Raw genomic sequence first — 24,058 nt, 5'->3', positions numbered from 1 at the left:
TGTTGGTCCCATTTCATATTTCTTTTTTTATTACTAACCATAAGTACTTGTACTATATGACGTGATCAAGATGTTGTCCCCTAATTTTGTGATACTATCAGATTTTATCTCTTTGTTATAGTTTCTATCTAGCACTTACCTAAATTGTACAGAAATTCTCATCATCAAATCAAGTGACTATTCTGACCAAGCATCGCCGGCCGCTGTGGCCGAGCGGTTCTAGGCGCTTCAGTCCGGATCGCGGTGTTGTTACGGTTGCAGGTTCGAATCCTGCCTCGGGCAAGGATGTGTGTGATGTCCTAAGGTTAGTTAGGTTTAAGTAGTTCTAAGTCTACGGGGCTGATAACCTCAGATGTTAAGTCTCATAGTGCTTAGAGCCATTTGAACCATTTCACCAAGCATTTTTGCGTTTCCTTACAATCGTCCAAGGACGATACTTCCTATAGACAACAGCAGTGACCTTAAACAAGAATCTGATTGTGATCTTCATGTGATCTGATAAATCGTCTATGTACACAGAGAACATTAGAGGCGCTATTGAACTTGCTTGAGGGACACCTGACGTCGTTTCGGTTCAACATCTGCCGTAGTGGGTTCTGTTAATCAATTACTCAGAGATCCAAAAACACATTTTTGTTAAGATAACACCGTATGACTTCTCTTAAGTTAATACTTCTTGGTAAGATGGCCAGACCAACAAATAACATAAAAGAATTGTAAGAGAAGTGCTTTGCAGGCGATCCCCTTCATGACTTTCCTTAAGATTTTTCTAAAATTGGACAGGTCAGACGGACTTACGTAAGTGATCACCGATGATGTTGTCAAACGATATCGAATCTTTTCGTCTATTTACGCAGATATCACATATATTTATGCGCATGGTCAGCTGTTAATCATTGCGCTAAATATTACATATTTTCAGTTCTTGCTATGTTTAGTAACTGCCTTCTAACAACCTGATCTGCAATGTAGAACTGCGGCTTATGCAAACACATAGTATGCTTCTCTGCTGGGTTATTTACATACATGGATAGCAGCAGCAGTTCTGTCATTCGCTTTTAAGGTATACCGTGTTTTACTTTCACTTTAGTTATATCTCTCCATTAAGAACGACGTAATGCATCCTGTTTGCAAACGGTATATTGGCATATTCCCCCAGCATGTGTCTGGTTTGGTAGGGGACTTTTTGGAACTATGTGGAATGCTTTGAAAAAGCATAAATAAATAAAGATGAAACAATTTTTCTAGCCGTCTAAAGCATTCTAGGTATCGTGAAGCAACGCGGAAACTATGTTCACACATTCGATGGCTAAGAAATTCTTATTGATCCCTTCAGAGTGGTTTAATCTCCAACAAGCAAATAATTTGTTCTAGGCGGTACAACAAACTGGCTTTAGTGAATTAACTGTGTAGTTATGGACATCTGTCCTGCGATGCATTCAAGAGATTATGTATTACCTAACGGAAACGTATGGGATGCTCCATTGCTCTAGCGACCTACAATACACCATTCCTAGAATGTGCCATTCCTGAATAGTTATGTAAGGTAAACGTAACTCCTAGAACAGTTGTCAAATATCCGCTTATGTGATTTAGACTGCAAGCGGTATTGCATCAGCTATGGTGACTTTCCCTTGTTACAGCCATTGGTCACTTTCAGTTCTGCGCACATTTAATTATATAGTAGTCATTCTCGTATACAGATGACTGTTGGAAATAGGATAAGCGTTGCGATCGAACTTGGTGAAACAATTTCGAAAGACCGAATTTATGGTCACATTCTTCATTTTATCATCTTCTGTTTCCATGAAAACGTTATCGAAAAAAGCTTGGATAGACCAATTTGAAGGACGGACTAATTTTACGCAGGACTAGGAATTCAGTTTTTCTAAATTTTTTGTCAGATCTGCACGTAAGATCTTGCTTTCGAATTCTTTCAGTATACCTCGCACAGCGATCCATCGGCTTATTTATATTTTCTTAGCATTATGTCTCTCAGCGTGAATTCCGCTTAATCCACTATGCAGGAATCTTCTTCTACAAGTCGCTTTGCAGTATTGTTATTTAACCACGATAGGTTGTGTCCTTCCTGTTCTTTACTGTCTTCTACGTCATCGATGTAACTAGCATGTGGTACAAAACAACCTCTGAGATAAAAATAAAATACTAAAAAACGCAAATTGAAGGAAGTATCCGAATGGGATGGAAATTGGTAGGTGTAATGTCCATGTATAGATCAACAAGTGATTACAATTTCAGAAAAACGTAATGATTTCTTCAAGGGAAAGAGCTTCACAAATTGAGAAAGTCAATAACGCGTTGACCCACCTATGGCCCTTATGCAAGTCGTTATTCGGCTTGGTATTCATTGACACAGCTTTTGGTTGTCTTCCTGAGGGATATTGTTCCAAATTCCAACCAGCTGACGCGTAAGATTGTGGAAATCGCCAAATAACCAGAGGTCCTGTCCATAACGCTCCAAACTTCTCAGTTGTGGAGAGATCCGGTGACCTTGCTGGCCGACGTACTCTTTGGCAAAGACAAGATAGCTGGTAAAAACTCTCGCCTGTGCGAGCGGGCATTATCTTGCAGAAATGTAAGCCCAGGATGGTTTGCTATGAAGGGCAACAACACGGGGCGTAACGTATCATCGACGTGCCGAGGGATGTAAGGATGAGACGGATAATCATCAAAGGGATCATGAAATGAAGTGGCATCCTGGACCATCACTCCTGGCTGTCGGGCTGTACGGCGGGAGATAGTCAAGTTGGTATCCCACTGCTGTCTGGGCTTCTCCAGATACGTCTTCCCTGGTCATCAGGACTCAGTTCGAAGCAGGACTCGTCACTGAAGACAGTTCTACTCCACTCAATGATATTACAGGACGAAGACGTTCTAGAGACGCCCCATACAGTGACAGTGTACCAACCAGACCGTCGCCCAACATATGACCTGACAATCAGTAGTGATGGTGCGTGGTGGAATTTCATTTCATAGCATGGTGTCTTTGGTTGTCATCCGCGGCACCATTACAGCACAGCAGTATATCGACTATATTCTACGCCACGTTTTGTTGCCTTTCATGGCAAGCCATCCTGGGCTTACATTTCAGCAAGATAATGCCTGCTCGCGCACAACGAGGGTTTCTCTTGTTTGTCTCGGCCAGCATTTTTGCGTTTCCTTACGATCGTCCAAGGTCGATACTTCCTGTAGGCGACAGCAGCGACGTTAATCAAGACTCTGATTGTGATGTCGTGGCCAGCAGGGTCGCTTGATAGATCGTATAATTTTTCTGAAACTGTAATCACATCTTTGTCTGCAGATCTACATCACATCCACCAATTTCCGTCCCATTTGGAATTCCTTCGTGATGCGCAACTTTTTTTTATCTATTAGAGTGTACATCTGCAAATTCAGAATATGTGAAAATTCATGTGGTGAAGTCAATTTACGAAGTAGAACATCCTATCCAAACAGGAAGGTGTCCTGTGACCTCACGTTCGTTGATTCTGGGTGGCGTGAAGGCATTGCGTTGTCATAATTCTGAATCATAAAATAGGAGCGAAAATTTTCAGTATTTGTGGAATCATTTTTACAATAAGATAATAAGTTATTTCTTGTTAAGTAACGAGACAGTTACCAGGTGCACATTAACAATATAAGTTACTTAAATGATGAATATGACTTAAGTAGTGTGTCTCAGATAATCAGTTTCTTCAGTATAGTACACAGTAACATACAAAATGTGCAATGCAAAACTACAGCTTGAAAGACAAAGGTAAGTGCACATCCCATTAAACATACATATCATACACACTACGTCTAAAATAGGAGAAGCCGAGATTCTTAACAAAAGTTTTTAGAATTTTCACAATAAGTATAAAATAGGGAAGTTGTAGAGGAATTTACGAAACTGCTGCAGTGAACTGTCGCAATTGTGTATCTTACTATAGGTGTTCGACAGCTGAGAATTTCCACTAAAGGATTGCAGTCCGCTTATTAGCCTGCGAGTTTTCGTAAAAGGAAACTATTTTTGATGGAGAATCGATTTCCACCTACAATAACAACTTATTATATCTTTACTACCTTTGTAATTACTGTTTCTGTTGGGAGTATTACAAATATGCGTAATATCTGTGGCATCGTCTCTTCGTTTATTACAACGCCATACATCTACTTCACTTAACCCGTGAAGTATTGCTTTTGTGTCTCACAGCTGGCCACTGCGAGCCGTGTTTAATAGATACATCCAAGGTTGCAGAACTTCGGTGGCTTCCCGTGGCCATTGTTCACAGCTGGCCAGTGTAATACAGGGCATAATCGAGTGGAGTGCTTTGCTGCAGCCTTGGGCGACAAGGAGGCACACCAGCAGCTACTTCCTCGCAGCCCCCAGGGAAATCATTCTGGCTGGAGCGACCCCGATCCGCGCTGCACAGCAACTTAATTCCGAAGATGTAGTCTCCCGGAATCTGGGAGTACCTCCAGGGCAGGATATGAATAGTTTCATCTTCCTTTTTGACCACCAGTGGCGTATTGGTGGCGGCGTCACCTACTTGAGTTTATATTAATATTTTGTAAATGATAGTTCTATTTCGTACTATTAACGAAGCGAAGCACTTCTTAAGCCATGTTTCACAAACTTTATGGTTATTGGACGACTTCGGTTTCCGGTTATAAGCCCATTTTCTAGCACATAACAGAGATAAAAAAAGAGAATGAAACCAAAATAAATATGTCAACTTTTACACTATCCATTCTTGGCTTAAACTGTAAAAGTTATCTTTGTTAACAATTTTGACAAAATTGCACATGAGTTTACAGTAGTCGTTGGGATAGCCTTCACAATAAGCATATTTACAAAATTATTTATGGCAAATTATTTACGGCATTTTTACAATAACTATTACTTAACATACATTGAAGTAGAACTATGCACAGGAGTGGAATTTTGCTATCTGAATGAAGATACCAATGTTCTTTCCTCTGTGTGGAGATCGCAGTACTGTCTAAAAGTGGTGAATAGTTGAACTGAGTTTGTTCATTGACTAATAAACGCGGAGATGCATACTTCTCTTTCTTAATCTATAAAATTTCTAGTTGAGTGAGTTTTATCCCTTTCCCATCTTTGCATCGAACCTCTCTATCTATGATGTACTTTCAGGTATTCATTTATGCCATGTTCTGGAAAGGACGAATCTGACTTCTTTAATCTCCAACATCTATGGTGTTCTCTGAGCCTAGTGCAGATTGATCTCCCAATCTGTCCAATATAGCAACACTGACATTCTTGGTAGATTTTCTTGTAAACCCCATTTTTCACGATATCCAGTTATTTCTCTTTTGGATTAACTAACTGTTTGTGGGAGTTGCTTATCGTATTTGAAGTTTTACCTATAAAAGATAAAATGCACCCTTTCGTTTTCAGTCTATCTATGTTGTTCGCTGGGTATAGTAGGGATCCTGGCACGCTTCTTCAAATTTATTGAGAATTATTTGAATGATATTGGTTTTAAATCCTTTATTTGTGGTATCAACGTGCGCAGCTCCACTGGTGCCATCAGAGGATCATTTGGAAGATGCAATGGCAAGCTGTGCTCTTCAACTATGAAAGTAGATTCTGCATGCATGCAAGTCATGGTCGCTTGCCCATATGACGTAGAACTGGTGCGTGCTGTCTCATAGAGTGTATAGAATGTATTCGTCCAAGCCATATTGGCCCCATCCCAGGCCTCGTTCACCTTTGGTGTTTCTGGAGGGGGTGCTAACCAGCACTCAGTACATGTCGAATGTTGTTAGACCCATTCCTTTTCTAAGCTTGCAACAGGAATATGAAGTGTTGTTCCAATAGGATAATGCTCAGTCAGAAACTATCTGTGAAATTCATTGTGCTCTGGAAGATGTGCAGCAACTTCCCTGGCCTGCACGGTCTCTGGACATATCTCTAAACAAGCACGTGTGGGGTATGACGGGACGAGAAATGGCCTGTGTGACTCATCAACTAACAACTCTTACATAACTATGTGAACATGTTGAGCGTAATCGCCATACATACGATCGACTGGATGCCAGAGTTAACGCATGCATTGCCACCAACAGAGGTTACACCACATGCATACTAACATGGGCGCTTCAGCATGGGTCAAGAAATGCTTGTGCTACTGATCTGTAAACGTAATCATTTCATTTACTTCATGTAAACTGTTGCAACAATAAATTTCGAGTGAACTGGAAACATTTAAAAGGGAGTACTAATATATATATATATAAACAGGGTGAGTCACCTAACGTTACCGCTGGATATATTTCGTAAACCACATCAAATACTGACGAACCGATTCCACAGACCGAACGTGAGGAGAGGGGCTAGTGTAACAAACCATACAAAAATGCACGGAAGTATGTTTTTTAACACAAACCTACGTTTTTTAAAATGAAACCACGTTAGTTTTGTTAGCACATCTGAACATATAAACAAATACGTAATCAGTGCCGTTTGTTGCATTGTAAAATGTTAATTACATCAGGAGATATTGTAACCTAAAGTTGACGCTTGAAACCTCTGACGTTCAGTTGCGTGTTGTAACAAACACGGGCCACGGTCGGCGAGCAGCATCTGCAGGGACATGTTTACGATGACGACCGTGTTTACGAGTGTGGCTGTAGTGCACTGTTGTGGTTTGGTCTAGCTGTCGCAGTGTCCGCATGTAGCGCTCGCTGCTATTGTTATTCTGCATTCGTCTCCGCAAGCAGACCAACTGTAGTACACCGTGTTACCAGACGTATGTGATAGTGTAGTGTTGTAGGAACTGTGACCATGGTGTATTCGAACTCTGAAAAGGCGGAGATGATACTCATCTATGGCGAGTGTCGACGAAATGCAGCTGAAGCCTGCAGGGTGTATGCAGAACGGTATCAGGACAGAGAGCATCCAACGTGCCGCACATTGCAAAACATCCACCGCCAACTGTATACAACAGGTATGGTCGTAGCACGCAAACGGGTCCGTAACAGGCCCGTCACAGGAGAAGCGGGTGCAGTTGGTGTGTTAGCTGCTGTTGCCATGAACCCACACATGAGTACACGGGACATTGCGAGAGCCGGTGCACTGAGTCAAAGTAGTGTGATGCGCATACTGCATCGTCACCGCTTTCACCCGTTTCATGTGTCGCTACATCAGCAATTAATGGTGATGACTTTAATCATCGAGTGCAATTCTGTCAATGGCCATTAACAGAGAATGCGTTGCAGTTCTACCTGTTTACCGATGAAGCGGGTTTCACAAACCACGGGGCAGTGAATCTACAGAACATGCATTACTGGTCCGTGGACAATCCTCGCTGTATGGTGTGGAATCATTGGCGAGCACCTCATTGGTCCTCACTTCATTGCAGGGGCCCAAACAGCTGCAACATACATCGCGTTTCTACAGAATGATATGCCAACGTTGCTCGAAAATGTCCCACTGGAAACGCGTCGACGGATGTGGTATCAGCATGATGGTGCACCTGCACATTCCGCAATTAACACTAGGTTGACCCTTGACAGGATGTTCGACGGGCGTTTCATAGGACGTGGAGGACGCATAAATTGGCCAGCCCGTTCTCCTGATCTTACACCTCTGGACTTCTTTCTGTGGGGTACGTTAAAGCAGAATGTGTACCGTGATGTGCCTACAACCCCAGAGGATATGAAACAATATATTGTGGCATCCTGCGGCGACATTATACCAGATGTACTGCGGCGTGTACGACATTCATTACGCCAGAGATTGCAATTGTGTGCAGCAAATGATGGCCACCACATTGAACATCTATTGGCCTGACATGTCGGGACACACTCTATTCCACTCCGTAATTGAAAAAGAGAAACAACGCGTGTACGTGTACCTCACCCCTCATGGTAATGTACATGTGCGTCAGTGAAAAAGACCAATAAAAAGGTGTTAGCATGTGGACGTAATGTGCTGTTCCAGTCTCTTCTGTACCTAAGGTCCATCACCGTTCGCTTTGGATCCCTACGTAATTCGGTGCTCTCCGATACACACGATCGAACAGCGGAGGAGTGGTACTCAAGCGTCAACTTTAGGTTACAATATCTCCGGATGTAATTAACATTTTACAATGCAACAAACGGCACTGATTACATATTTGTTTATATGTTCAGATGTGCTAACGAAACTAATGGGGTTCCATTTTAAAATACGTAGGTTTGTGTTAAAAAACATACTTCCGTGCATTTTTGTATGGTTTGTATTAACCAATTACACTAGCCCCTCTCGTCACGTTCGGTCTGTGGAATCGATTCGTCAGTATTTGATGTGGTTTACGAAATATATCCAGCGGTAATGTTAGGTGACTCACCCTGTATATATATATATGTATTGGTTTGTGAGTGTGTTTTGAAAGCAAGTCTTTCAAGTCTTTCTAACATAGTTGTTGTCTATGGAGATAAACCTGTGACAGTGGAGGACTGCAATGAGTTACATGTTACATCTTGAACTGCTTTTGTATGCTGCTTGTAGCCCAACCAGCAACGTGGTTTGGACCATATGAATTTATATGATATTTGAAGGAGAGTGATCGCACGTTGGTCAAAGTTGCAATCCACGTATGACTCCTGTCCATATCTTATCGCATCGCAGGACTGCTGCTGCTGTATTGTGAGAACCATAAGGCAATGCTGTCTGTCTCTCTATTAGCCAGCGAGCGCATGTCTGCGGATTATGGTTTTAATGTTTAAGTAAGTTGCCGGCCGAAGTGGCCGTGCGGTTAAAGGCGCTGCAGTCTGGAACCGCAAGACCGCTACGGTCGCAGGTTCGAATCCTGCCTCGGGCATGGATGTTTGTGATGTCCTTAGGTTAGTTAGGTTTAACTAGTTCTAAGTTCTAGGGGACTAATGACCTCAGCAGTTGAGTCCCATAGTGCTCAGAGCCATTTGAACCATTTTTTTTAAGTAAGTTGTGATACTATGCTACTTGTAAATGTTTGTTATCAGAGTATTTTGTTAAAATATCGCACTGTGGTACACATTAGACATTTAGAATTACATGTTTACATACGCCCCAGAGAGAGAATGAGAGTATTTGGAGTAAATCGGTAAGGCTATAGCGAACAAAAGTAGGCGTAGGTGTGCTTACAGATAATATCATGTCTATATTATACAGGGTGAATTATTTAAAATTTGTACCACAAATATCGCCGAAATGGAAAATGCTATTGATGGGCAGTTTTCACAGAATAGAATAATAGTCAAGGGCTCGTATTGTTAGCCAATCAACAATACTTAGAAAGTGTATTTTTTTGGTCAGTCATACTCTTTATTAAATGGAACAATGTCTATTGACATTAACAAACTAAAAATAGTGTAAACTGGAAAAGTCCCCACATCGACACTTGTACAGTACCTACACTAGTTATATAGACTGTGACCAATAACGAGGGAACTGATTGTCATATATTGTGTTGAAAATGGCCACTGGGAGTCTCAATACACGAATTCCACCTGGTATGGAAGACTGATGTACACATGCTAGACATGCTAGCATTGCAGCGGACCTGTTTGAGGAGGTTGCAGAAATATGTCATTGCATATAATGGGATGTACTTGGTATTTCCTTGTAGGCAGCGTTTTTAGCTTTCCACATAGTAAAAAGGCTACAGACGACAAATCTTGGGACTGGACTGGCCAAAGTACAGGTCCTCTCCATCCAGTCTGACGAATAGGAAATAAATTGTCAAACCATGCTGTAGTACTTTGTGCACTACGGACTGGACAGCACAGATGTTCTGTTAGGAGGCTGTGATACATGTACATATTCAGTGTTCCGTTTATGAAATGTGGGCCTATGAGCTGATGGTTCACTATCCTACAATACATCTTTACACTCCATTGATGGTGGCATTCCACCTGACGAAGCCAACAACGATTGTTAACAGACCAATAGTGCGTGTTTCGGCGTTTTACCAGGCTTCCTCATAAAGAATATGCATGATAGCTCTGGAGTATCCTGTGTTAATGCCCATGTACGGAAGTTAACACGATTCTCATGATCGTGCAGGAGCTAAAGTGCGGATCAATTGCAACAGCAGCAAGAACATTAATTTCCCCCTCTTCTGCCGCAACTGCCTCCGTTAGGTTCAAATGGTTCAAATGGCACTGAGCACTATGGGACTTAATATCTGAGGTCATCAGTCCCCTAGAACTTAGAACTACTTAAACCTAACTAGCCTGAGGACATCACACACATCCATGCCCGAGGCAGGATTCGAAACTGCGACCGTAACGGTTGGGCGGTTCCAGACTGAAGTGCCTAGAACCGCTCAGCTACTGCGGCCGGCCCCTCTGTTACGCTGTCCAAGTGTTGCACTACCACTTTCACATAACTCATTTAAAAGGTTGATAAATAATTGTCGATATGGTTGACGTCTATTAGGATATCTTGCCACATACACCATAAAACAACGAACAGCATTCTTCCTACACTCTCCATACACCAAGAGCACGTCGGCTTTTTCTGCACCGGTAGATGCCATCGCCGACTCACGACCTACTGCTTGGATTGTCGCACACTAACTGATTAACAAATCGCAATGCACTCAAGGAACACCTAAGCACACTGTAAGCAAGCATAACAACATCGTTCCCAGTAACTATGCAGGTTCAATGGCACAAGCAAGTGCTGTTGGAGAAACTTTTCAAAATACTATATCTTGTAAACGACTTACACAGAATCCTGCAACAAACGCCACTAACATTATAGTTTACCTTACTTTTATTTTTTAATGTTAATCACCATTGTTCCATTTAGAATTGTGTATGTCTGCACAAACAATATCCTTTCTAAGAATTATTGCACTCTGTATATCAACTAATAATACGACCCCCTGAAAACCAGATAGGGTTGATAGAAGAGATAGAGAAGATCCAACGGAGAGCAGCGCGCTTCGTTACAGGATCATTTAGTAATCGCGAAAGCGTTACGGACATGATAGATAAACTCCAGTGGAAGACTCTGCAGGAGAGACGCTCAGTAGCTCGGTGCGGGCTTTTGTTAAAGTTTCGAGAACATACCTTCACCGAAGAGTCAAGCAGTATATTCCTCCCTCCTACGTATATCTCGCGAAGAGACCATGAGGATAAAATCAGAAAGATTAGAGCCCACCCAGAAGCATACCGACAATCCTTCTTTCCACGAACAATACGAGACTGGAATAGAAGGGAGAACCGGTAGAGGTACTCAAGGTACCCTCCGCCACACACCGTCAGGTGGCTTGCGGAGTATGGATGTAGATGTAGATGCAGATTCTGTGAGAACTGTACGTCAACAGCACTTCCCATTTCTGTAATATTTACGGTGCTGGTTTTAAACGATTCACCCCGTATAGTAATTCAGTCACATTGTGCGTTGTCAAGGAGTATTACCTCGCAATTTATGTTAATACTTACAGCTAGTTATTTCGTTTCCTGTGCCACTCGCAAGTGGGGAGAGGAAAATACGACTGTCTATATACTTCCTTAAGAGCAATACTTTCTATCCTGTTTTGCAGAAATGTACATTGATGGTGTTCGTTGTACAGTTACCCACAAGAATTTCAAGTGCACTTTGTTCTTTTATTTTTTCATGGTGTGTTATCCATGAAATATATCAGGTTACAAGGAATTTATTGCACTCAACATGACTGCTGAATAATACCATGCGAATGGAGTTGTAAACTTACAGAGATATGTGTGGTTTGGAATTCTATGTTAGACACCTGCAAGATTTACTGAGGTAATTCTCACTCTGCTTACAATTTTTAAATATATACCTATATATAATCTAGGAAGAGACTGCAAACACATACCACTTGGGTTTAAATATAAATGATATATTGTAGCTGTGGGAACAATTTTGTTCCTCAATCCAGGATCTATGTTATCTATGTTATAACTCTCTCTCTCTCTCTCTCTCTCGCTCTCTCTCTGTCTCTCTCTCTCTCTCTCTCTCTCACACACACACACACACACACACACACACACACACACACACACACACACACATACCTCTCCAAGCTCTAGATCGAGATGAAGAAATACCAAACTTGCATTTTAAGGGTGCAAATCATAATTGGAGATCTGAACATGAAAGGTGTGGTTGGGGACTTGCTATTTAGCGTATATGTAGGAAGTAGTAACTTCAAGGCTTGGTAAAATCTATACCGCAACTCCGATGTGATGTGCAGGGTTAGGACGATTCCCCTTCTCCGATCACAGGCCATAATATGACGCCATTTCCACTTTTGACCCACTAACTTTGAAAAAACAACTACTTCCACATCTAAATATACATATGTACTCTGTAAGGTATGGCATGGAGCATGGAGAGGGGTACCTTGAACCACTACTGGTCACTTCCTGTCCTGCTCACCGGCCAAGGTGGCCGAGCGATTCTAGGCGCTACAGTCTGGAACCGCGAGGCCGCTACGGTCGCAGGTTCGAATCTTGCCTCGGGCATGGATGTGTGTGATGTCTTTAGGTCAGTTAAGTTAAAGTAATTCTAAGTTCTAGCGGACTGATAACCTCAGAAGTTAAGTCCCATAGTGCTCAGAGACATTTGATTTTTTTTGTCCTGCTCCACTCAAAAATACAGTGAGTGAAATACGAGTGCCGATATGCTTGGATACTATTGTGGAAAATGTTTGACATGGGGTGGCAGCGTTTAAGAAAATAACTAACGACTATTAAGGTAATGGGTAATTCACGACTTCTGAATTGATGATTTTAATTGAGACTTATTACAGGAAAATAATCTCAGTATTTAGAAAGAAGTCTAACAAAAACAAAAACAAAATTAAAGATTGTTTAAGGCTACTTGCGTCTACGGCGTGTGATCACTGCTCTCGCCTGTTCACGGCGAGATGTGCTCACGTTATGTCCTCCAACTACTTTTACTGGTGTTGTTGCGTCTGAGGTTAGCAACCTTAATGCAAATCAAGGGTTTAATTGTTTAACTATCACAGTGCTATTTGTTTAACATTTATAGCATAAGGGGTTGTTATATGTGATGGAATGTCTACAGAGTAATGCCATGACCTCATTAATTCAGCGATTGCTGGGTAGTGATTATAGAAACTCCTAGAAAAATGTACATCATTTTTGAGGTTTCAGTTCACTCAAGATTTGTTGTTGCAACAGTGCATATGGAATACACGAACTGATAACATTTACAGATCAACAGTACAATACGTTTTGCGGTACGAGGTATCGTCCCATACTGAAACACCCATGTTAGTATGTAGCGTAGCCTCCATGGGCGGCAATGCAGGCGCCAACTCTGGTCTCCAGTCGATCGTGCAGATGGTGAATACTGTCCTAGGATACTTTATTCCATGTTTTATAGACCTGTTCACGTAGTTCAGTAAGAGCTGCTGGCTGACGAGTCACGCGAGTCACTTCTTCTCCCATCATATCCCACACGTGCTCGATTGGAAACAAATCCGGAGATCGTGCTGGCCAGGCAAGTTTCTGCACGTCTTGCAGACCGTGATGAGTTCCACAAGCCGTGTGTGGGCAGGCATTATCCTGTTCTCAAAACATCACCTTCCTGTTGCAATAATGGCAAAACAATGGGTCAAACGAGATTCTGCACCTGCCGAGCGTTGGCTAGTGTCTCGTCCAGAAACACCAAAGATGAGCGAGAATTGTAGCTTACCGCACCCTAGGCCACACGGCCTGGGTAGAAGCCAGTGCGGCTTCGACAGCGCTCACCTGGATTACGTTTTATGAGCAAACGACCATCACTTGTGTGCAGGCAGAGTCAGCTTTCACCACTGAAGACCAAGACGTGACTTTGCATCTTCCAAGTGATTCTCTGACGGCACCAATATATCTGTGCACGTCGATGCTGTCGTGCGAGTGGAAGACAGACTACAGGTGTGCACGCCCATAGTCCCACTGCTAATAACTGTTTCCCATCAGTTCATGTTGACACCATTGGCCTCACAAGCCCTTTTATCTGTGCTTTAGTAGCTGTACGATCTGCCACTACTGCCCTTACAATACGATGGTCCCGGTTGACATCCGTGATGCATGGATGCCCAGAAACTCTTCTCATGAGAATGTTCACATGATCAATGAAACCAGCATCATTGCACATCTGACGCACCACGTTCAGATTGTGTGGCAGTTCTCCGAAAGGACCATCTCGCCGCTCAGAAGGCCACAATTTCACCTCTTTCAAACGCGCTCGGTTGGTTGTTGGAAGCATGAGTGCACATCTGTGGCATAGTTACTTGCAGTCATTTAGTGACATCGTACACAGTGATAATGTATACATTGTACGCAGGGTGAAGCGGGCTTCTCAGCGCAACTCCTCACATTCAAGCGATTAAAAAAAAAAAAAAAAAAAAAAAAGTCTCTCTCAAAAATTTCGTCCAGCGAGTACATCCGACAGAAAAAGGACGTTAAAGAGTGGCAATCTGGCAACACTGTAACCACATATATTGTAACAATCTCTGTCATCACATACTACTTGTTCTGTGTAGTTGGTGCGGTGGGTAGAGTTTTGAGTTAGCATGCAGGAGATCGATGGTTCGATCCTGTGCAGGGCATACGTTTCTTAAATGCTAAATATAGCCCAGGTGGTACAGTATCTGGCATCTTAATCGTCAACAGCGATTGCAGTGGTTCCTACAGAAAACATTTGCACTTACATACTACAGTCGTGGAAATGGGAGATTTTTCAGCTTTGAAATAAGCCCATTCCACATTTGAGCGTGAATTTATTCGCACCACTTCATCTACTAGACGCGAAACCTGTTTTCTTTGTACCCTCCTCCAATGGTCCCATAGATTAGGAGCAACTATTATTTAGGTTCATTACATTTCGTTAGGGCCTTACGTTAGCAGTAGGACTAGCAACGTGTTTTGCGAATAAGGTCTAATACTAATTGTAGGTGTTATCACAATGGTCCCACTAATTATGCCTTTCAACATTGGATCTGGTAATCACATACCGTTTAGTACGTATCTCAATGCATTATTATTATTATTATTATTATTGTTACTGTGGACGCAGATTTGCTGTGAAGGGTCCAGAGCAGTATGATCCGGCGGGTTGCGCAATGTAGAGCATCTGACGACAACATATTCTGTTATGAAGGTCATGCGGTCGTTAATATGGACATTATTACTGTCACTGTTTGCTAATGTGCGACATCTGAGCGCTCATATTACATGTATTATAAACGACAACTAGATGTTATGTTGTTGTGCTGTGCTATCATCGTTAGTATCTCGAAACTAATATTGCTTTTGTAGTTATTCTGTGCTATGACAGGACATTTGTCTAACCACATATTTGTTATGTTCGCCGTTACAAAACGGTGTAAATTTAGGATACATGTAACTTAGTAAATAGTGTATATTACAGTATGAAATGTCAGAATGAATTTAGCAAATAAAAAAAATTTGCCATAATCAGGATCAAACCCTAGACCTCCCGCATGCTAACCCAAAACTCTGTTCACTGCACCACGTATACAGCACAATTCAGCGGTGCTGACAGAGGCGTCGTTACAGCGTTGGCGGATTGCCACTCTTTAACGTCCTTTTTCTGCCGGATGTACTCGTCGGACGAAATTTTGAGACATCTTTTTATCGCTGGCATGTGAGGAGTCGCGCTGCCAAGCCCGAGAGCGCGAATTTCACTTCACCCTGTATATCTGTTGCGGTGTGTTATTTGTTGACGTCCAGCACTTTGAAGCTGACGTATGTCTCTAAGACATTCTTATAGAGATATTAAATCTTAGAATGGAATCTGATGAAGTAGACATATTAAACGCATAAACTTACACTGGAAGGAAGTGTAAGCTTTCAGAAGCACCTAATAGCAAATACACTGATCACTTAGAACTTTATGACCACCGACCTCCTATCGATGCAAATCTGTCCAGGCGATAGCAGTGTGACCTGGCAAAGAATGACTGCTAGTCAGACACACACACGGTGCATGCAGTATCAGTAAGCGTGCTGTCCTTTTGTTGAAAGGGGAAAGCAACATGAGTTTGACTGAGGGTAGACTGTGATAGCACAGAGGCTCGGCACTAATATTTTTTGAAACTGCATGACTTGTCAGGTGTTCGACGAGTGCTGTGGTTAGTGTCTTCAACACGTGGCGAAACCAAGGTGAAATCACATTCAGACGTCGTGGGGTTGGGTGGCCACCCCTCAGTACAGACGTCGAAGTCATGTGCTGGGTAGAATGGTAAAACAGGACAGGTAGCGAACTGTGGCAGAACTAACATCAGGCATTAATGCCGAGCAGAGTATGAGTGTATCTGACTACACAGTGCACTGAACACTCCTAATGAAGGGGCCTCCACAGCTGACGACCCATGCAATGTTAACATCACGATATCAGCAGCTACGACTGAAATGGGCACATGACCATCGGCACTGGGCATTGGCGTGGTGGCAGAGCGTTGCAGGATCTGATAAATCTCCATACCTTCTTTATCATACCGATGGGAGGCCGCAAATCCATCGTATTCCAGGGGAACAGCTCCTTGACACCTGCACTGAGGATGGAGAAAAGCTGGTGGCAACCGCATTAAGTTCTGTGGAACATTCAAGTGGACACCTATCGGCCCAGTGGAGCTCATACAAGGCATCCTGATGGCCAAGGAGTATCGTACACCGGTTGCAGACCATTTACACACTTTCACGACGATCATGTTCCCCAATGGCAATGGCATTTTTAATCAGATAATGCACCATATCACAAGGTCAGGAGGCTGATTGAGTGGTTTGAGGGACACATTGGCGAGTTTCAATTGATGTTCTGCCACCCAAATGGCCAGATCTGGACCCAATCGAACACATCTAGCATGTGATTGACATGGCGTCGAAGGTCATCGCTCCTCCCCTCAAGAATTACGGAAATTAGGTGAATTGTGTGGCAGATGGTGTGCCAACTCCATCCAGCGACCTACCAAGGCTTCATTGCTTCCATACAAAGGTGGATATACTGGCTATTATGTAGATGGTCATAATGTTCCAGCTGATCAATATATGATCTAATCCTGGCAGCATATACATTGTATCTTATACTGAATAAAATCACCTCAATAGATGAAGCATGCCATCCTTGCAGTCCGATGAGTGGTGGTGAAGATGGTGATGATGAGAACTCAATGTCCGGGAACTGTTTTTGTATATCAGATAGCCCGTCACTGTGCTGCTGCTCCTGGGTAGCATATGAAGGTTGTATTTCCTCATCCCATAATTCAGGTATCTGCTATGGCCGTAGTGTTACAGAACACTCAGATAATTTGGAAGACTGGCTGTAGATGGTTGCTGCTGTGGAAAAAATATACAATGTAAGTGCTAACAAATATAGTAATAATAATATAAGGAAAAGTAATGGACGTGTAGCTACTTACTGCCAAATATGACTAGGAGGCACTGTCTGAGTTGCACAACTCACTGGATTGGCGTCATCCGCTTCTTGCACAGAGATAAGAGGTTGAATGGTTGGGTATTCCAAAAAAGGAAGTCAGTTCCAGCAATTGAAAACCACTGTCCGGGAGACCCCAGTCAAGTAGTAGATGTTCATGCCATTCTGTTGGACTGTCGTTTATTTGTTGAGCGATATTCTTCTTGATTGCTGAGTAACTGAAAGAAATTGTTATACAGGCTCCCATTATCATGTCTTTCCATACTTGATGTAGAACGCTGTGAATACAATTCTCTGGTGGATGTATACAGGAAATACAATTGTCAAAGTGTTGTTTTATGGAGAGAAGTGTCTTCTCAATTGAGCACATCAGATCAACAGGCTCAGAGAGAAGGCTTGGAGGCTGCAACAATAAAAGAAGAATCGCTTCACGGATTTTTGGACATGTTTTAATATATATTGACTTCCACTGACGAATTATCAAGGGCTTTGGAGTCTCATGATAGTTAACTGAGAGCAACAGGTCATGATTGATAAATAATTCAGGTACCATTGAGCACAGGCTACATTGTGATTGGCTCTTTGGCAAAAGCAGTGTTGGTGACCTCACCAGCACTGGTCTGGGAGATCACTGTCCATCTCCCCTGTCCTCCCCTCCCCCCCCCCCCCCCCCCCCACGACAGCGGCAACCTTGAATGTAACATTCTCAATTGCCTCGACTATAATCTGACACTGAAAGTAAAAAGTGACGATGTCCCTACAATTTTGTCAGAACCGACACTGCGCATCTACTCATAGGTGTCAAGTTATCCTCAACAGTGACCCGAGGCGCCCGACGTCAGTGCATGATACGGGCTTCGTAATTCGTGGGCCAGCAGTCCTAGGACATTCCTGGACGCCTCTGCATTCTTGAACGAGGACAATCAGGCGTCAGACATATCATGCACTCGTTGGCGAAGAGTACAGGAGACTATTAATCCAGGTTTTATTCTAGGTGTTCCCTATCCCACCCTCTTCAAGCACTGCGATGCTGGGGAGTTGGTATTGTTTTTTATAACGCCTGGCCAGAGGCGAAAATGATCACGTAAGGACAGGCGTGTTCTGCTGGGTCTACAAGGCCCTCCAGGTTGGTTCCTAATCCTGTTCTTATGTGTTCTGCTCTGGCTACCGACGAGCAATAATCTACACGTAACGGCGGGCATCTTCCTCTTGCTGAGAAGTCCTCCTGCAGTAAAGTGACAGTGGGGGCACAGTCTATGCTTTAAACAAGTTTTCGAGACGTATTGACTCTCCGGACAGTGTACAATAGCTGCACTGACCCGTTTACGACTTAAGAGACTGTGAGCTTTGCCGAACTGCACTGAAATATGGATTTACTTCCCTTATACACCTGGATGTATGTAAAGATTCCCTGTGGCTGAAACAGTGCTTAGAATAGGTTTCCGATTAAAGAACCCGATGTATGCAAGTTATGTGAGCGGTATCATCATCTTTTTCAGCACAGTATATCTGGAATGCGGAACGTTTCATTCGCAAGCACGATCTGTTATCTGAGCCATTCGAAAATACCTCACAGCATCGTCAAATTAGTCAAGTTACGAGTAACTCTCCCTTCATTTCAAACTACCTAGTGGATTCGTTGATTATTTTCTGCAATGGAAAACTTGATTTGAGTCTTGTTTCGGTACGTAAATCGAAAGACGTTCCACAACGTTATAGAGCGAAAGATATCTCCATGAAAAATCTCTATTTTGTGGGTAAAACATTCGCTATTACATCTTCTGTCCAGTGGTGCAATTTCAACTACTGTGTAGGGTTTAGAAATATATCGGAAGAACTTTAAGCTTTGAGGTGTGCGCTGTAGCTAGTCCGGCCGGTTCAGCTGGTGAACGGTAAATATCAAGGCTGTAGTTATGGGGAAACAATATTAGATTTGCTTTTAAAGAGGCATTCTTCTGATGCATCACTATTAACGTAGAGTTTAAATGCGCTGTGCAGTGATGTCTCGAACTCTTGTCACTCTGCCTGCACGGAATGCTACAAAAATCCGCTTTTGAATTTTTTATACCTGCTTTATTAATAATTGTACGCGACATTTTGAATGGAAGATATTTCGAATACAAAGTTTGAGGACAACAAAATCAATTCTTTTCCGTTATCTAATTTACCTGACACATTAAATTTTCATATTTGGAGAAATACTCAAGTTTCCTTGTTCTTAAAACTTATAAATACTCTGCAAACAAAGAATTTATTTATGTAGTTATTCTGTAAATAAACTAGTTAAGGTAATAGAGCAATAGGACACGATATGGCAGTGCCTGTGTTATTTCGTATTGCGATACAATGTTCCGTCGGAAATGCATGCATGTCTTAACGAGCAGGCAAAGCCGAGACTACAGCAGGTACGAAACACACGAAATGTATTCACCGTTCCGAATATGGACAACCATCAGATGTATAATGGAACAAACGATAGTGAAACTTTGTGCTGGACCGAGACTCAAATCCGGATATCCCCCTGTTGCCTTACCATTTGGCTACCCGTGCACGACTCAGAACCACACGCAAACTTCCATATGTCGTGAACCATGTGTCTACAACCTGTACATTCGTTATGCATGCATGTCCGAAGGAACATTGCATCGTAAATCGGAATAACACAGACACTGCAATATTGAATTTATCCGCCGACACTAGGCAAACCACTTTGAAGTAAAATATCTCCCCTGTACAGGAATATGCATAACAGATGTACTTGTACGGATTGTGGTCACATGAGTGACGACATATGGAAGTTTGGGTCGGGACGGGAGTCGTGCTGGCATAGCCAAATGGTAAGGCGGCTATTTGCTATGAGTGGGATCTCTGGGTTCGAGTTCCGGTGAGGCACAAATTTCCATTGTCGTCATTTCATTATACAGCTGATGTATTGCGAATACATTTCAAGTGTGAAGAGCAATAGAGTTGGCTCACATTACGGATACACTTAACAAACTACTCATTTTCATCTAATGTGTGTGTGTGTGTGTGTGTGTGTGTGTGTGTGTGTGTGTGTGTGTGTGAATTCCTAAGGGACCAAACTGCTAAGGTCATTGGTCCCTAGACTTGCACACTATTTAAACTAACTTATGCTAAGAACAACACACACACTTGTCCGATGGAGAGATAGATTCTCTGGGGGGAGGTTTTCATCTAATATGGTTTTTTATTAACACTACATAATATTTATGACGCAGGAACATTGGGTGATGTTTAATGTATGTAAGTGCTAACTGAAGTTGAAAAGTACATGTGTAAAAAAGGCGTGGGAATAATTGTTATCCAAACATGCAATAAGTTCTGAAACTGGATCGAATGCCAACTTTGAAACAACACATTGGTAAAGGAGAGAGCCGGTGGTAACAGTTGACTGTTAATTTCGTTTCGCTTCTGCTAAATTTTGGAATAGGTTAATTAATTGTAACAAGGATTGTATTTAGGTTATCAAGGGAGAAACCTATTTTCATGAGAACATTTAGAATGCTGATTATCCTGTGCAGACAACCAGTCAGAAGCGAGAACAATCTTGAGTTCTAGAAGTTTAGATAGCGTGGGCAGGCTATGTTACTACAAGGGTCATACGACTTTTGGCGAACAGTAAAGATGTACCACTTACTAAATTAAGATTTTTGCCTATTTATGCCAAGAGTGATGCTTGTAGCTTATTCTTTAATCATTCTTGTTTATTTTCCTGTCTGTATACGTATCTTACGGGGCCGGCGTGTTAATCTGGATTATGCAATACGAGCGGTAGAGTGTGGCAGGATACCGACACTGTAGGCACCCCTGCCCTCCGGGAGATGGCTACCAGCCCGCTATTGACCTAGTCGGATTTGGGAAACCGCCTAGAAGCTACATCATCGAAGTGACGGGCACACCGGTCCTCGGCGTTAAACTGCCGGAGGAATCGATTCGGGGCCGGTGTGCCTACTCCAATATCAGAAGAGTTGTGCCGACACGCGCAGCTATCTGGGCGGGTTAGCTTATTCTTCAATGTGTGACATAAAATCCGCCTGGCGAATTGTATTGTACTTGCTCACAAATCACACATCCTTTGTGCATCAACGACAGTGCAACATAGTGGGAGAGTTAACTATGATTCAATATGGAATGAATTTAGATTTGGGAACTTTTCAACATAATAAATGTTCTCTAAAATTATTTATTGAGCTGCATAGAGACATCGTAGTTTCTGCTATTTTGTCATAACTATTCTCATGACAAGTTATATCTACCGTTGGTTCGTGAATATAGAGAGTCTCTACGGAGCTTATCGAGTTAAGTGCAATAACTATTAGTCGGCACAGTAGGTTGTCAGACAGGCAGATCGCTAAGAGAAAGGCAAATTGTAGCTTCTTTGTTTGGCGGATTAATGTATCACGAAGAACCTTGTATTACCTGGCAAACTCTTTGATTCACCTTAGAACGTTTCACCTGTGACTAATGAAAATTTGTTTAAATTATACTGATGGATTCATTGCTACCTTCCTCCTGATATATTATGTCTGGAGAAATAGGTCTATTCTTGTCAAAGTACGCATAAAAATCCATTTAACGTTGTGAATTACGTAACTGGTATTTTTTAGTTCAGATGAATTTTAGTAACTTCACCAACATAGGGTTTGTCATTGACAATCGTCAAGTTCCAGAATTATTCTTCTGTTCTACCCTGCTAGGCTGCTAATTGCGTTCGCCAGGCTGAGGAGTGCGGATGGTCACAAGGCCACTGTTTGTAGTAGTGTGAAATTACTTAAATAAGTCATTGCAAGGGAAAGATATACTGAGCATTATTGTACATGATTATACACTGTCCAGTCACACTAATATGACGACGCGTCAAAAGCCAGAATAACCACCTTTTCGCAGCGAGGACTGCTGTACGACATGCAGAAATAAAGTAAATAAGGTTCAAAATTAAACTGACGGGGATGTGGAGCCACGCCGACTCCAGAGTTGTGCCCAGCTGCTCTAGGTATCTCAGTTGAGGATCCATAGCAAAAACAGCTCGATCGAGATGGTCCATAGATTCTTGATTGGGTTTAAATAGGGGAAGTTTGGTGGACAGGGGAGTTCGAAAAACTCATCGTGGTCCTCTTCGAACCACGCAAGTAGACTAGCAGCTATGTGAAACGTTGCATCGCCCTGCTGGTAGATGCCATCATGACAAGGAAAAACAAACTGTATGTAGAGTTGGTCATAGTCCCAAAGGATAGACGCGTACTTTTGCTGCTTTATTGTGTCTCCCAGAATGACGAGGTCGCCCAGGGAATGCCACAAAAACATTCCCCAGACCATAACTCGCCCTCTTTCGGCCTGGGTCCTACCGACGACTGGTGCAGGATGTTTGCTTGCAGATGTTTCACGACGTACTTGCCAATGGTCATCTGTCATCTGAAAAGGCCACCCGCCACTTAGTGGATGTTCAGTTGTGGTATTGTCGTGGAAATTGCAGCCTCCGTTATCGATGAACAGCACTTCAAAAAATGGTTCAAATGGCTCTGAGCACTATGGGACTTAACTTCTGAGGTCATCAGTCCCCTAGAACTTAGAACTACTTAAACCTAATTAATCTAAGGACATCACACACATCCATGCCCGAGCCAGGATTCGAACCTGCGACCGTAGCGGTCGCGCGCTTCCAAACTGTAGCGCCTAGAACCGCTCGGCCACTTCGGCCGGCATGAACAGCAGTCAGCGTAAGTGCATGAACCAGGCACACGCTGCGGAGGCCAATACGAGGCAACTTTCGCTAAACGGTCGTTGAGGAGATGGTGGTGATAGCTCCTTCGTTTATCTGGGCGATCAGATGTTCAACAGTTGGGTGAATTCGCCAGTACGCGTCTCCGCGACTGTCGTCCTCCCCATCATTAACGGGCCATGGTGAACAGCAGTTGCCTCGCTGTATGTTTCGGATAGCGCCATTTTGCCATATATTGTGTACTTTAACCATAGAGGAATGTGAATGGTTTATAAACTTAGCTGATTAGGAAATGCTTCCCCCCTTGTCCTGAAAGCCAATGATCACCGCCTTTTAGCGTCAGATAAGTGGCTACATTTCCGCATTACGACAACGACTGCACTGCTTTTCCACGTCCCCCTGATGCACTTGATATACCTTCTCATTGCTAGTGCTGCCACCTGTGGTACCGGCCGCTGTGGCCGAGCGGTTCTATACGCTTCAGTCCCGAACCGCGCTGCTGCTACGGTCGCAGGTTCGAATCCTGCCTCCGGCATGGATGTGTGTGATGTCCTTAGATTAGTTAGGGTTAAGTAGTGCTAGGTCTAGGGGACTGATGACCTCAGATGTTAAGTCCCATAGTGCTTAGAGCCACTTGAACCACTTGTGATCTATAAGTGGTTATTGCATGTTGATGTTGAACATACATGGCCGCCACATTAATGTGAATGGACGATGTAGTAAGGCAGGTGCGGTCAAGAATTCAGGTCGCTACCCGTGTACTGGCACGAGTGTCACAGTACTAGTCTCCATGCACACTTCCCCCACAGCACGCCATACTGCCTGAGTGCGAGAAGGGGGAAGATGGGGAACCACGTTCCGTGTATAAATGGCAGTTCAGTAGT

This window comes from Schistocerca americana, chromosome X (genome assembly GCF_021461395.2).
Source record: "Schistocerca americana isolate TAMUIC-IGC-003095 chromosome X, iqSchAmer2.1, whole genome shotgun sequence".
In the NCBI taxonomy this organism is placed as follows: domain Eukaryota; kingdom Metazoa; phylum Arthropoda; class Insecta; order Orthoptera; family Acrididae; genus Schistocerca; species Schistocerca americana.
The sequence above is the reverse complement of the archived record's forward strand: the minus strand, read 5'-3'. Positions refer to the sequence as shown.